Source organism: Dendrobates tinctorius, unplaced genomic scaffold (assembly GCF_039654945.1).
Source record: "Dendrobates tinctorius isolate UK_male_01 unplaced genomic scaffold, ASM3965494v1 ptg000005l, whole genome shotgun sequence".
In the NCBI taxonomy this organism is placed as follows: domain Eukaryota; kingdom Metazoa; phylum Chordata; class Amphibia; order Anura; family Dendrobatidae; genus Dendrobates; species Dendrobates tinctorius.
The window spans coordinates 28,682,269-28,697,849 of NW_027361673.1; positions in this window are offsets into that span (position 1 = coordinate 28,682,269).

A 15,581-nucleotide genomic window follows, 5' to 3' on the forward strand; every position below is an offset into this window, starting at 1 on the left:
TCCACTGGCCTGTGTTGCCTCACACAGGCGAAGTTCTGCAAAGTCTCCTGCTCTGTATTCCTGCCAACTCCAGACTTACACACCCAAACCCTTTACTGCAGGGCTTTTAACTAGAATCTGTGGTCTTCAGACACATGGAAAACCCGGCCTAGAATGAAACGGACTGCAACACTACCATCTGTAGTCTGTTCCATACACAAAAGCCCAGAGCAGGTTTTCCCTAAATCTGTCTTGGAAAACCAGCATGTCCAAGACCTATACTCACTTTAGTCTGCATTGCAACCACAGCTATGCCTGTGACTGCAATGCACTCTCACGGCCTCAATACGCCTTCGTGCGCATCCTGGGGGAACATACAGCGACCCCCACATGTAACACCAGTCACTGTCTCACAGGTGTAAATATTTATGTCTCTTTTTATGGCTTGATAAATGCCCTGTGCGGCAGCAACGTTATACTTTTTCTGTACCAATAAAGTTACCAAAGGAGGACGTCTAGTGCCCTGGTTCCTGTATTTCTCTGTATTGCTACAACCTTGTGGAGGGTCCAAGTGTACACGGACTGCAGAGTGGTGCACTGAACTTATCTATTGCAAGTATAAATGTCAAGACGACCCATTGGCGCTCCACGATCATGTCATGGGCACGCAGATGGATGCGTGGAATGATGTGCCCCACTGCCGGCATGTGTTAAATGCCGCTGTCAGAGACCTTGCTGGAGTGATCTTTAAAGAAGAGCACACTGAGCCAGGATTGGGTGAATGAATGCCTCCTCCTGCACAGACGGCAGTAGAGCGGTCACATGACTCACTCTCTGCATTCTGACTGGAGGTCTGTTCTCTCTTCTCCCATGCTTGCTTCCTGTGGTCGTCTTTGTACTTTGCGTGTTAGTTGTGATACATGCACAGTACAAACTCATGGGAAATTAAAGATAATCATTGCCGGGAGGCAGGGACCCCTTAGGGGATGGGGGCACTGGGCAATTGTGCAGTGTCCACTCCTCTAGCGCCAGCCCTACATGAAGTGGGCTCTGTTACATAGCCCGGCACCTAAGACTCACGGTTGCAATTGGAGCGAGCTCAGATTGCAATACTTTAATTTTTTAAAAGCTACTGTCAAGCACTTCAATGGAATTTAAAAGGCTTTCAACATGGTGGTCATCACTCTGTAGTCCATTATTACCCTTTCTGAAGGCCTTTGTGTCTGCCTGATATTATTCCTATGAAGCAAAAAGCCTGTAAGCTTCATCAAAAGAGTATTGCGGTGTATGATATCTTACTGAGTCTGAGCTCTCACTGACAGTATTGCAACAGTATTACAGTGCACTGTATGGGCTATCGCAACTTCAAGTCTCCTAGGAAAACTTTATAAATTAAAGGTAGTTTATATATATATATATATATATATATATACATATATACACAGTTGTTGTTGTGTCGCACGAATGGGAACAACCTGTAATGTATATTCTCTGTGTTGAGTTTTTTCTTCCAATCAGCAAAATTCTCTGTTGTTGCTAGGTAGAATTAGACTGCGTGAAGATTGTCCCTATGTCTCTCCTGTAGTTGAGCTCTGTATTAGGTTGCTCCTCCCTTCTTCAGTTTATCCTACAGCAGCCATTACTCAAGACGTGTGTGTACTTCCCTGTACAGATTACTCCTTTTTACCTACTGTTCATTGTAAACTAATGCAAGATATTGGAAGAAAGCAGCATCGTTTCTCCTGGTCTTTCTACAGTTGCATTGCCAGTGGAGATAAACTATCTGCGGACGCCTGGTGGTGTGAGTACGAGTTATACAATTATCTAAGAAGCTGATAATTAAAATGCTTGGGATTTGAAGTAATCAGGAAGAGGCAGAATAGTTGTGCTCAAAAGTTTACATACCCTGGCATAATTTTTGCTTTCTTGGCCTTTTTTCAGAGAATAGGAATGATAACACCAAAACTTTTTCTCCACTCATGGTTAGCGGTTGGGTGAAGCCATTTATTGTCAAACTACTGTGTTTTCTCTTTTTAAATTATACTGACAACCCAAAATATCCAAATGACCCTGCTCAAAAGTTCACATACTCCATTTCTTGATACTGTGTATTGCCCCCTCTAGCATCAATGACAGCTTGAAGTTTTTGTGGTAGTTGTGGATGAAGTTGTTTATTTTCTCAGATGGTAAAGCTTCCCACTCTTCTTGGCAAAAAGCCTCCAGTTCCTGTAAATTCCTGGGCTGTCTAACATGAACAGCGCACTTGAGATCTCCCCAGAGTGGCTCAATGATATGGAGGTCAGGAGACTGAGATGGCCACTCCAGAACCTTAACTTTGTTCTGCTGTAGCCAATGACAATTGTCAAACTACTGTGTTTTCTCTTTTTAAATCATAATGAAAACCCAAAACATCCAAAAATTCTGCAGGGGTATGTAAATTTTTGAGCACAACTGTATGACAGGTCGACTTGGCCTTGTGTTTTGAATCCTTCTCTTGTTGGAACATCCAAGTACGTCCCATGCGCAGCTGCTGGGCTGATGATTGCAAATTTGCCTCCAGTATTTGCTGATAACATGCTGCATTCATCTTTCCTTCAACTTTGACCAAGTTTCCTGTGCATTTGTAGCTCACACATCCCCAAAACATCAGCAATCTATCTCCGTGCTTTACAGTACGAATGGTGTTCCCTTCATCATAGGCCTTGTTGACCTCTCTCCAAAAGTAACGTTAGTGGTTGTAGCCAAAAAGTTCAATTTTGGTCTCATCACTCCAAATTACCTTGTTCAAGAAGTTTTGAGGCTTGTCTCTGTGCTGTTTTGCGTATTGTAGGCAAGATACTTTGTGGCATTTCCGCAGTAATGGCTTTCTTCTGGTGACTCGACCATGCCTCCCATTTTTCTTCAAGTGTCTCCTTAATGTGCATCTTGAAACAGCCACACTGCTAGTTTTCATAGAGTCCAGCATTTCAGCTGATGTTATTTGCGGGTTTTTCTTTGCATCCCGAACAATTTTCCTGGCAGTTGTGGACAAAATTTTGGTTTGTCTACCTGACCGTGGTTTTGTTTTTACAGAGCCTCTGATTTTCCATTTGTTAATCACAGTTTGAGCACTGCTGACTGGCATTATCAATTCCTTGGATTTTTTTGTATCCCTTTCCTGTTTTATACAGTTATTATTATTATTATTTATTGTTATAGCGCCATTTATTCCATGGCGCTTTACATGTGAGGAGGGGTATACATAAAAACAAGTACAATAATCTTAAACAATACAAGTCATAACTTTTACAGGAGGAGAGAGGACCCTGCCCGCGAGGGCTCACAATCTTCAAGGGATGGGTGATAATACAGTAGGCGAGGGTAGAGCTGGTCGTGCAGCGGTTTGGTCGATCGGTGGTTACTGCAGGTTATAGGCTTGTCGGAAGAGGTGGGTCTTCAGGCTCTTTTTGAAGGTTTCGATGGTAGGTGAGAGTCTGATATGTTGTGGTAGAGAGTTCCAGAGTAGGGGTGATGCGCGAGAGAAATCTTGTATGCGATTGTGGGAAGAGGAGATAAGAGGGGAGTAAAGAAGGAGATCTTGTGAGGATCGGAGGTTGCGTGCAGGAAAGTACCGGGAGACGAGGTCACAGATGTATGGAGGAGACAGGTTGTGGATTGCTTTGTATGTCATGGTTAGGGTTTTGTAATGGAGTCTCTGGGCAATTGGGAGCCAGTGAAGGGATTGACAGAGGGGAGAAGCTGGGGAATAGCGGGGGGACAGGTGGATTAGTCGGGCAGCAGAGTTTAGAATAGATTGGAGGGGTGCGAGAGTGTTTGAGGGGAGGCCACAGAGCATGAGGTTGCAGTAGTCAAGGCGAGAGATGATGAGGGCATGGACTAGGGTTTTTGCAGATTCTTGGGTGAGGAATGAACGGATGCGTGAAATGTTTTTGAGTTGAAGTCGGCAGGAAGTGGAAAGGGTTTGGATATGTGGTTTGAAGGAGAGATCAGCGTCAAGGATTACTCCGAGGCAGCGAGCTTGTGGGACTGGGGATAGTGGGCAGTCATTTACTGTAATTGATAGGTTCGTAGGGGGGGTCACGTGAGATGGGGGAAAGATGATGAATTCTGTTTTTTCCATGTTGAGTTTCAGATATCTAGTGGAGAAGAAGGATGAAATAGTGGACAGACATTGAGGGATTCTGGTTAGTAGGGAGGTGATATCTGGTCCAGAGATGTAGATCTGTGTGTCATCAGCATAAAGATGATACTGAAAGCCATGAGATTCTATGAGCTGTCCCAGGCCAAAGGTGTAAATAGAGAACAGCAGGGGCCCAAGGACTGAACCTTGTGGGACTCCGACAGATAGGGGGCGAGGTGAGGAGGTGGTGTGTGAGTGGGAGACGCTGAATGTCCGGTCTGTTAGGTATGATGAGATCCAGGAGAGGGCCAAGTCTGTGATGCCGAGGGATGAGAGGGTCTGTAATAATAGGGAAAGGTCCACTGTGTCAAAGGCAGCCGACAGGTCCAGGAGGAGGAGGACAGAGTAGTGTCGCTTGCTCTTGGCAGTTAAGAGGTCATTGGTGACCTTAGTAAGGGCAGTTTCAGTGGAGTGGTGTGACCGGAAGCCAGATTGTAAGCGGTCGAAGAGGGAGCAAGAAGAGAGATGGGAGGACAGTTCAAGGTAGACGTGTTGTTCCAGTAGCTTGGAGGCGTATGGGAGAAGTGATAGAGGGCGATAGCTAGATACAGAGGATGGGTCAAGAGAGGGCTTTTTGAGGATATTTGTGATGGAGGCATGTTTAAAGCTTGAGGGGAAAACACCAGTTGTTAGTGACAGGTTGAAGAGATGGGTTAGGGTTGGGATGAAGACTGTGGTGAGGTTTGGGATGAAGTGGGATGGGATCGGGTCGAGTGCACAGGTGGTGAGATGTGATCTTGAGAGTAGAGTGGAGAGTCGATCTTCTGTAATGGTGGAGAAGTTGGTTTTGAAGGTGGAGGGCTGGGAAGTCGGGAGGAAGGGCTCTGGGGGTTGTTGACCAAAACTGTCCCTGATGTTATCAATTTTCTGCTTGAAAAATGAGGCAAAGTCTTCAGCTGAGATGAGTGGGGAGGGAGGAGGTGCTGGGGGGCGGAGGAGAGAATTGAAGGTGTTGAATAACTGTTTAGGGTTGTGAGACAGGGAGGATATGAGAGATGAGAAGTAGGTTTGTTTAGCTGTGGCGAGTGTGGTCTTGAAAGTAGTGAGGGACTGTTTGAATGCGATGAAGTGCTTGTTGGAGTGGGATCTTTTCCATCTGCGCTCAGCAGCCCTGGAAGCTCGCCTCAGCTCTTTGGTCAGGCTGGTGTGCCAGGGCTGTCTGTTGATTTTGCGAGTTTTGGTATGTGTAAGTGGGGCAGCGGATTCCAAAGCTGCAGCTATTGTGGTGTTATATAGAGCGGCAGCGTCATCCGCATTGTGTAAGGAACTTATATCTGTAAGAGGGAGGAGGGATTCAGAGAATGAGTGTAGGTCAAGGTGTTTAAGATTCCTGCGAGGGTGTGAAAGTTTGTGGGGTGGGGATTGTAGACATGGAGTGAAGAGGGAAGAGAATGTGAGCAGGTTGTGGTCAGAGAGAGGAAGAGGTGAGTTAGAGAGGTTAGATAGGGAGCAGAGGCGGGTGAAGATGAGGTCCAGTGTGTGGCCATCTTTGTGGGTGGCTGTAGAAGACCATTGAGTGAGGCCGAAGGAGGAAGTGAGAGATAGAAGTTTAGTGGCAGCTGAGAGGGAAGTGTCGATGGGGATGTTGAAGTCGCCCATGATGATAGTAGGGATGTCCGCGGAAAGGAAATGAAGTAACCAGGTGGTTCAACTACCTTTTCCCGTAGATCCATTGAAAATTCTTTTGCTTTCCCCATGACTCAAAATCCAGAAACGTCAGTGGCTGGATAAAAGATGCAAGAGTCTGTCTGGATTCCAGAATCTCACTCAGCATTTATGCACACACACTGATTACAAGCAAAGAGGTCACAGGTGAGGATGTTACCTTTAGTATCCAGTCAAACCAATTTATGTCAATGTCTGTGCATGTTATCAGGCTAAAATCAAGAGAGTATGTAAACTTTTGATCAGGGTAATTTGAATGTTTTGGATTGTCATTGTTATTAAAAAAGAGAAAACACAGTCGTTTGACAATAAATGGCTTCACCCAACCACTAGCCATGAGTGGTTAAGATCTCAGAATATTTTGAGTAAAGTCAATTTTTTTGCATTTTTATTTTTTTGTTAAAAAATACAACTACCGTATATAATTTTGGTATCACTATAACCATACTGACCAATAGAACAAAGTTGCAAAGTTTACTAACATATAATCAGATATTGAAGCAGTCCTAAAAAGAGCTAACAGACAAAATCAAATATATAAACGTACAAATCTGCTCGTTTATCAGTACATCATATATTAAAATGAATGGTGTCAATAAAAGCTACAGCTTGTCCTGTTTCTATATGATAGCGAAAACAATAAGTTATGGCTCTAGGAAGAAGGGGAGGAAGAAGGATAATCGCCTTTTATTAATTTCTGGATAATATTACCTGACTAAGATGCTGTTTCCCAATCTCACTATGGGCCCCTGGTTATTAATTCATCCTTGGTTATAAATGCCATACATCTGCTTTGCTGACCTGTTACTTCTTAAAGGGGTTTTCCACTACTGTTATACTCCAACACTGCATTACCCATCATAAAATAAAAACAATTTATTCTCACCTCTAGGAGCGATGTGAGCCCATTATACTGTATGGAACACTATGTGGTGCACATTATACTGTATTTAGCACTATATGGGGTCATTTTACTGTATGGAGCACTATGTGGGGCCATTATACTGTATGAAAGACTATGTGGGGCCTATTGTAAGGTATGAAGGACTTTTTTGTGGATATGAGACTATATGGAGGGTGGTGTGAGGATTACAGTTGGGGAATTATGTAACGGGGGTCACAATTCTTTGTCTGGAGAAAGCGAGGGTTACCATAGTTTCATCACACCATGCACGTGGTGGGTACTGTGGAGTAATTCACCGTGGGGGATATCATACTGTGTTTGGGGGCACGTTTGGTGGCATCATACTTTATCTGTATGTTTCAAGGTTTTTTTATCCTTGGTTATTACATATTTCAATTAGGCCATTGGGCCATATGCTTATTTACTGCTCTTAAATAACATAATATTATATTCTTCCAAAATTTTAGTCTAAAATCTATTAATTGAAATGTACTTTGTTCATGGAACATACCTTTTCATTTTTTTGAAAAAGTTAATCGTTACATTTGATGATAAGGAAAATACTTCAATTGTAGATATTGTTTTAACAAATATCAAGGTTGGCCCACGACTAAGTCTAAGCTTTTAATTTTGTTCCTCTGTTTTTTTTTTAGTTTGACATCTCTTCTCTATATTGTTTCAGTCTTTTTAATTTGTTCCTGGCATTTTGTGTGATATATTTGGTTATTCACTATTGGGAAGTGCACCAGTCCATTGAAGTCCAAGTTAATCTGTACATATTTTTAGTTGCCACTCAGACCCTACCTCATATTTTCCTCTTTTTGGATTCTATATTTACACCACATTATGAACACAAGCAGTGCACATTTTCAGCAGTAACTATTAAGTTGGCCTGTCAAGCAGATGATAAATTGGCTGCCGTGTATGCAAAATTTCAGTAGATTATATTCTTGCTCTGTGGTTATGTCTATATATTTACTGCATTATAAAGTATTAATGGAGCTGGAGATGTGGATAATGTGCACACTCAAGTCATTGCATCTGTGGGCCTCCTCTGTTCATTATGCTTGTTATCACCTCATTTGTTACATGTGACAGCTGTTCAGTGATACAGGATTATTATTTATAATATCTATATGTTATCTATAACGCACACATTTACAGCTGCTGCTCTTGTATGGAACATTCACTATGAAAATATTGCCATGAACGTGCAGTAAATGTAACCACCACAAATCATAAATTATACGCTGCTTCTGGAAGACCACAACTTATTAAGAGTTTAGATTTCAGCATTAGATTCACACAGTATATAAGTTGTACTAGATTCATTTATTATACCATGTCTCTGCTCTTTTGTGTTTATATTCTGTATGTGTTTCTTCAGATGATTTGTTATGCTATGCCTAAGTAGTCTCAAAACCTAATTTGCTATTAAGTATTCCAGGCCACACAGCGTTGTCAGCGCGGCAACTTTTTATTCATTTTAGTCTCAAAACTTAGTTTTGTAACATTGTTTATTTTATTTTTGTTAGCCTTTAAAGGGAATTAAATGAAAGGGGGCATTACCAGTGTGAGACATGTAATGACTGACAGTCTGTTCTCCTGATCTACATATCACACACTGGTAATTTCCTCTTTCATTTAAAATTTGCTCTTGAGGCAATTGCTCAGGGCAGTCTGTGTCCAACCCATAGATCTTAACTGGAACCTCTTGCCATCACCTTTAAGATAATAAGAATGAGGATCCTGCAACACCTTTAAATCTTCAGACGTGCCCCTGCATACAGTCATATGTTAAAGTTTGGGCACCCGTATTAATGTTAACCTTTTTTCTTTATAGCAATTTTGGTTTTTGCAACAGCTATTTCAGCTTCATATATCTAATAACTGATGGACTCAGTTATATTTCTGGATTCAAATGAGGTTTATTGTACTAGCAGAAAATGTGCAATCTGCATTTAAACAAAATTTGACCGGTGCAAAAGTATGGGCACCCTTATCATTTTCTTGATTTGAACACTCCTAACTACTTTTTACTGACTTCCTGAAGCACTAAATTGGTTTTGTAACCTCATTGAGCTTTGACCTTCATAGCCAGGTGTATCAAATCATGAGAAAAGGTATTTAAGGTGGCCACTTGCAAGTAGTTCTCCTATTTGATTCTCCTATGAAGAGTGGCATCATGGGCTTCTCAAAACAACTCTCAAATAATCTGAAAACAAAGATTATTCAACATAGCTTTTCAGGGGAAGGATACAAAAAGTTGTCTCAGAGATTTAACCTGTCAGTTTCCACTGTGAGGAACATAGTAAGGAAATGGAAGAACACAGGTACAGTTCTTGTTAAGCCCAGAAGTGGCAGGCCAAGAAAAATATCAGAAAGGCAGAGAAGAAGAATGGTGAGAACAGTCAAGGACAATCCACAGACCACCTCCAAAGACCTGCAGCATCATCTTGCTGCAGATGGTGTCACTGTGCATCGGTCAACAATACAGCGCATTTTTCACAAGGAGAAGCTGTATGGGAGAGTGATGCGAAAGAAGCCATTTCTGCAAGCACTCCACAAACAGAGTCGCCTGAGGTATGCAAAAGCACATTTGGACAAGCCAGTTACATTTTGGAAGAAGGTCCTGTGGACTGATGAAACAAAGAATGAGTTGTTTGGTCATACAAAAAGGCGTTTTGCATGGAGGCTAAAAAACACAGCATTCCAAGAAAAACACTTGCTACCCACAGTAAAATTTGGTGGAGGTTCCAGCATGCTTTGGGGCTGTGTGGCCAATGCCGGCACCGGGAATCTTGTTAAAGTTGAGGGTCACATGGAATCAACTCAGTATCAGCAGATTCTTGACAATAATGTGCAAGAATCAGTGACGAAGTTGAAGTTACGCAGGGGATGGATATTTCAGCAAGACAATGATCCAAAACACCGCTCCAAATCTACTCAGGCATTCATGCAGAGGAACAATTACAATGTTCTGGACTGGCCATCCCAGTCCCCAGACCTGAATATCATTGAACATCTGTGGGATGATTTGAAGCGGGCTGTCCATGCTCGGCGACCATCAAACTTAACTGAACTGGAATTGTTTTGTAAACAGGAATGGTCACAAATACCTTCATCCAGTATCCAGGAACTCATTAATAGCTACAGGAAGCGACTAGAGGCTGTTATTTTTGCAAAAGGAGGATCTACGAAATATTAATGTCACTTTTATGTTGAGGTGCCCATACTTTTGCACCGGTCAAATTTTGTTAAAATGCAGATTGCACATTTTCTGTTAGTACAATAAACCTCATTTGAATCCAGAAGTATAACTGAGTCCATCAGTTATTAGATATATGAAACTGAAATAGCTGTTGCAAAAACCAAAATTGTTATAAAGAAAAAAGGTTAACATTAATAGGGGTGCCCAAACTTTAACATATGACTGTACCTCAGGAAAAGTGTTTTATTCTTGTCCTGTGCTGCATGTGAATTGCACAGTCAGGTACGATGGGTGTTTGCAGATTGTGATCAGCTCCGCAATGGTCGCTCCAAACACCGCCTTGGTCCCCTGAAATAACGCCTTTTCTATTTGCATGTAAGTGGATGACGTCTCTCCGTCATCCACATGTTGCACAAGGTCTCAAGCCTGTGCAGTGTCATCTGAGCACTGTGCAGGCTTGCCTCACTGTGCCCTATCATACAGCCAGCGATTACACTGTGCAGGCGCGAGACTTCAGGCAAAACTTGGATGACGGTGAGACATTATCCACTTACACTGAGTTAGAAGAAATGGCGTTTGAAGTGACCGGGGTGGCACTGATCACAATCTGGTAACACCCATTGGACTGGACCGTGCAATTTACACGGGACAAGTATAAAATACTTTTTCTGAGAAATGCAAGGGCACCACTGAGGATATAAATGGGTTGCAGGAACCCCATTTTTATGATCTTAACGGTGATGGGTATAGTTTATAAGTGACAAAGCTGGTCACAGGTTCCCTTTAACAGCTCATTTACATATTACGCTAAACATGGACTTCACTGGAATAAGACATCAAATCGCAGATGTTTAGGTATCATTTTATTCAGCTTCCGGTGACCTACATGGCCATATAGACGGCCTAGGAGGCTGGATCCTACTGACAGATTCTCTTTAAGAAGTGTCATATCTACAAGTAGTATAAGAAAGTTTGTGGATTCAGCTTTCTCCATCCAATATACAGCTCTGGCAAAAATTAAGAGATCACCATACAGTTTTATAAAAATCAGCTTCTCTTCATGTCTGATAGCCATTCCATTCCAGTGTCAGTTGAATTCCAACCAGAGTACACCTCATTCTACTTAATGTGCTTCTGATTAGGTGATCACCTGAACCAAATCTTATTTAACGAAGGAAAGTATAAAAAACCCTGCTGTGGTGTTCACAATCCTTGCAATAGGACAAGCTGGATGGCAAAACAAGTGCTAGTAATATCCCAAAAGTAATAGGAATGAAAAAATAACTTTTAACCATGCAATAGGAGTTGAAAAGAAAAGTCTTGAGTGAGGAAAAGAAGGACTCAATTTTGGCTTTTCTAGCAGAGGGATCCAGTGAGTGTCATCTTGCCTCCATCCTTAAAATTTCTAAGACGGCAGTCAATTACAACAAGGTCAAGCAACAGACATTGGCGACAACAAAGCTACAGACCGGCAGAGGGCGAAAACGACTCTCCACTGACCGGGATGACCGTCATCTTATTCGAATGTCACTCAGCAACCACAGGATGACATCAAGTGACCTACAAAAGGAATGGCAAATGGCAGCTGGGGTGAAGTGCAAGGCAAGAACAGTTCGTAACAGGCTTCTAGAGGCAGGGCTCAAGTCATGTAAAGCTAGAAAAAAGCCTTTCAGCAATGAGAAGCAAAGGAGAGCCAGGCTGAAGTTTGCCAAGGACCATAAGGATTGGACCATAGAGGACTGGAGTAAAGTAATCTTTTCTGATCAGTCTAATTTTCAGCTTTGCCCAACACCTGATCTTCTAATGGTTAGATGGAGATCTGGAGAGGCGTACAAACCACCATGTCTTGCACCCACTGTGAAATTTGGTGGAGGATCGGTGATGATCCGGAGATGCTTCAGCAAGGCTGGAATCGGGCAGGTTAATCTTTACGAAGGACGTATGAATTAAGCCGCATACAAGGTTATTCTGGAAAAACTGTTGATTCCTTCTGCTCAGGCAATGTTCCCCAACTCTGAGGACTGGTTTTTCCAGCAGGACAATGCGCCATGCCACACAGGTGAATCAATGTGTGGATGTAGGACCAACACATCAAATCCCTGTCATGGCCAGCCCAATCTCCAGACCTGAACCCCAAAGAAAACCTCTGGAATGTAATCAGGAGTAAGATGGATAGTCACAAGCCATCAGAGAAAGAAGAACTGCTTACATTTTTGTACCAGGAGTGGCATAAGGTCACCCAAAAACAGTGTGAGAGAGACTGGTGGAAAGCATGCCAAGACGCATGAAAGCTGTGATTAACAATCATGGTTATTCCACAAAATATTAATTTCTGAAGTGTTACTGAGTTAAAACATTAGTATTGTTTCTAAATGATTATGAACTTGTTTTCTTAGCATTATCTGAGGTCTGCAAGCACTGCATGTTTTGTTATTTTGACCATTTCTCATTTTCTGAAAATAAATACAAAATTTAGTGCTTGGAAATTTGGAGACATGTCAGTAGTTTATAGAATAAAAGAGCAATTTACATTTTAATCAAAAATATACCTATAAAGAGGTTCTTTGTTAATCCACTCCGCTGTGCACGGAATAAGGTTTGGGAGGCATTAAGCAGCTCAGTTCAAAGTGATGATGAAGGTTTTTCAATCCAGCACAGCAATTTAAAAGCAAAAAAAAGTTAAAATTGTGACTCAATGAAATAGAAGCATATGTAAAGAAAAATACTGATAAATTTCAAAAATAACTGACTCAATCATAGATTATGGGTCACAATAAAAAACTTTTTTTTGCTTCTAATTCACAGTGCTGGTTTGAAAAACCTTTATCTTTGCTTTTATCATACATAATTAGGCTAAATTCACATGGGAGTATAAAAATTTGTCCAAGTTTCATCTAGAAAAGTCAGACAATTTTTTTCTCATTTGTATACAACCGTTTTTTATACCTCAGCAGTTAGTAAAAAATTACAAGACCAATCATATGTTATGTGACTCCAATTCTTTTGTGCACACCCATAGACATGAATGGGCGAGTCTCCTGAGACACACAGAAGAATTCTGTGAATGCTGTGATTTTTTTTTCACGTTTTCACGTGCAGATTGGGTCATGAAAAAAAATTGCTGACCTGTACTGCCCCATTGAAAAACAATGATCTGTGTGCTGTCCGTTTTTTCATGGACAGTGCCAGGGCCGAAAATACGCTTGTGTGAATTTGGCCTTACTGAGAGCAATCAATCTAGTAGTCTCAGATTCATGCTAAAAGTACATTTCCCAGTAAGGTGCTGTGTGCAGGAACTGTCCATGCAAGGTACACACATTACATAATATAAAATTAACCAGTTCTGGGCATGTTAGGAAATTGCAGTCCTCTAATAATAGTTGAAGATTTAAAGGAAAGTTGCATTCTATAAAAATGATCAACACTGTTCGCCAGAATGGTGGGGTTATTTAGCAGCTCCATTCCTCGTCTATGGGTGTAGTGATGACAGCTGAGCACAGAGTACGGATATTGTCATCAGTGTCATGGATTTTAAGTGGTAGGAGCATGCACAACCAGTTTCTCCATTCTGCAAGGGGAGAACAGGGAAGATCAGTAATAATATTTTGTGCTTATTTAAACATTTTTGTATTTAAATGACAAATTGTCAGTGTTAAAATTTATTGACTTTCTTTCACCGAGCGTTATATAGCCTAAGCCTCCGTGCCTACATTGCTCACCTTTACTGTAAAATCATTGTCAGTCAGTGCCATGTAAAAATGAAATAATAAGTCGACATTTCAGCTGATGGTATTATTTTCAGCGCTGCTGTGCACTTTCCTTAAGCAGAATAGCTTAAAAATAAATTGGCACGGGAGACCTTCTGCTCAGCAGAAAAGAAGGTGGAATGAGATGATAATGCATGAGGATTCCTGCTAATGAAAATGTATAGAAATCACTTAGTTAATATATTCTGAGCATTGCCATGAAAATCCACATATCAGCTTGACAAACGTAGTCTCAGTAAAAGCAGGCTCATCACTTTCTGCTAACTGAAAATGACTGCACATAAGTTTTGAAGATCCCTATATATAAACTGCCTTGCACAGTAGTGCAATTTAATTACCACAACCACCGGTCCGCAGCCCAGCACCGGCCCGTTGCAGTGCTCTTGCCGGCCCGCGGACACAAGGGGAGCCGGCGGCTGTGTAGCAGCTGACACACTGCATAGCGGTCCCTGTCGGCGCGGCGGCTTCATCCAGATTCCAGCGCTGAGCTGTCAAGTGTACCGCTCATTTAAGGTCATGAATATGGATGCCACTCCTCTCCCATAGGCGTGGTGTCCATATTCATGCACCTTAATGAGCAGTAGCACGTGACCGTTCCGCACAGGAAGAAGCTGAAGCGCCGCGAGATGCAGGGAGGGAAGTTCAGCGACGGGAGGGAAGTTCAGTGACGTGAGGGTAAGTATGATGGGGGAGGATGAGGGAGCCGAGCGGAGCCATATATACAAGGGAGGCCGGGAGAGTGGAAGCAGAGCCATACAGTATATACAAGGGAGGGAGAGTGGGAGCAGAGCCATATATACAAGGGAGGGAGAGTGGAAGCAGAGCCATATATACAAGGGAGGGAGAGTGGGAGCGGAGCCATATATACAGTACAAGGGAGGGAGAGTGGGAGCGGAGCCATATATACAAGGGAGGGAGAGTGGAAGCAAAGCCATATATACAAGGGAGGGAGAGTGGGAGCCGAGCCATATATACAAAGGAGGGACAGTGGGAGCAGAGCCATATATACAAGGGAGGGAGAGTGGGAGCAGAGCCATATATACAAGGGAGGGAGAGTGGAAGCAGAGCCATATATACAAGGGAGGGAGAGTGGGAGCGGAGCCATATATACAGTACAAGGGAGGGAGAGTGGGAGCGGAGCCATATATACAAGGGAGGGAGAGTGGAAGCAAAGCCATATATACAAGGGAGGGAGAGTGGGAGCCGAGCCATATATACAAGGGAGGGAGAGTGGGAGCAGAGCCATATATACAAAGGAGGGACAGTGGGAGCAGAGCCATATATACAAGGGAGGGAGAGTGGGAGCAGAGCCATATATACAAGGGAGGGAGAGTGGAAGCAGAGCCATAAATTCAAGGGAGGGAGAATGGAAGCAGAGCCATATATACAAGGGAGGGAGGGTGGGAGCGGAACCATGCATACAGGATGGGACAGGGGAGCCATGCATACAGGTTGGGACAGGGGAGCCATGTATACAGGATGGAAGGGTGGGAGCAGAGCATGCATACAGGATGGGAGAGTGGGAGCAGAGCCATGTATACAGGATGGGAGAGTGGGAGCAGAGCCATGTATACAGGATGGGAGTGGGAGCAGAGCCATGTATACAGGATGGGAGAGTGGGAGCGGAGCCATGTATACAGGATGGGAGGGTGGGAGCGAAGCCATGTATACAAGGATGGGAGGATGGGAGCAGAGACATGTATACAGGATGGGAGAGTGGGAGCAGAGCCATGTATACAGGATGGGAGGGTGGGAGCGGAGCCATGTATACAGGATGGGAGCAGAGCCATGTATACAGGATGGGAGAGTGGGAGCAGAGCCATGTATACAAGGATGGGACAGGGGAGCCATGCATACAACAGGGGAAGCCACACA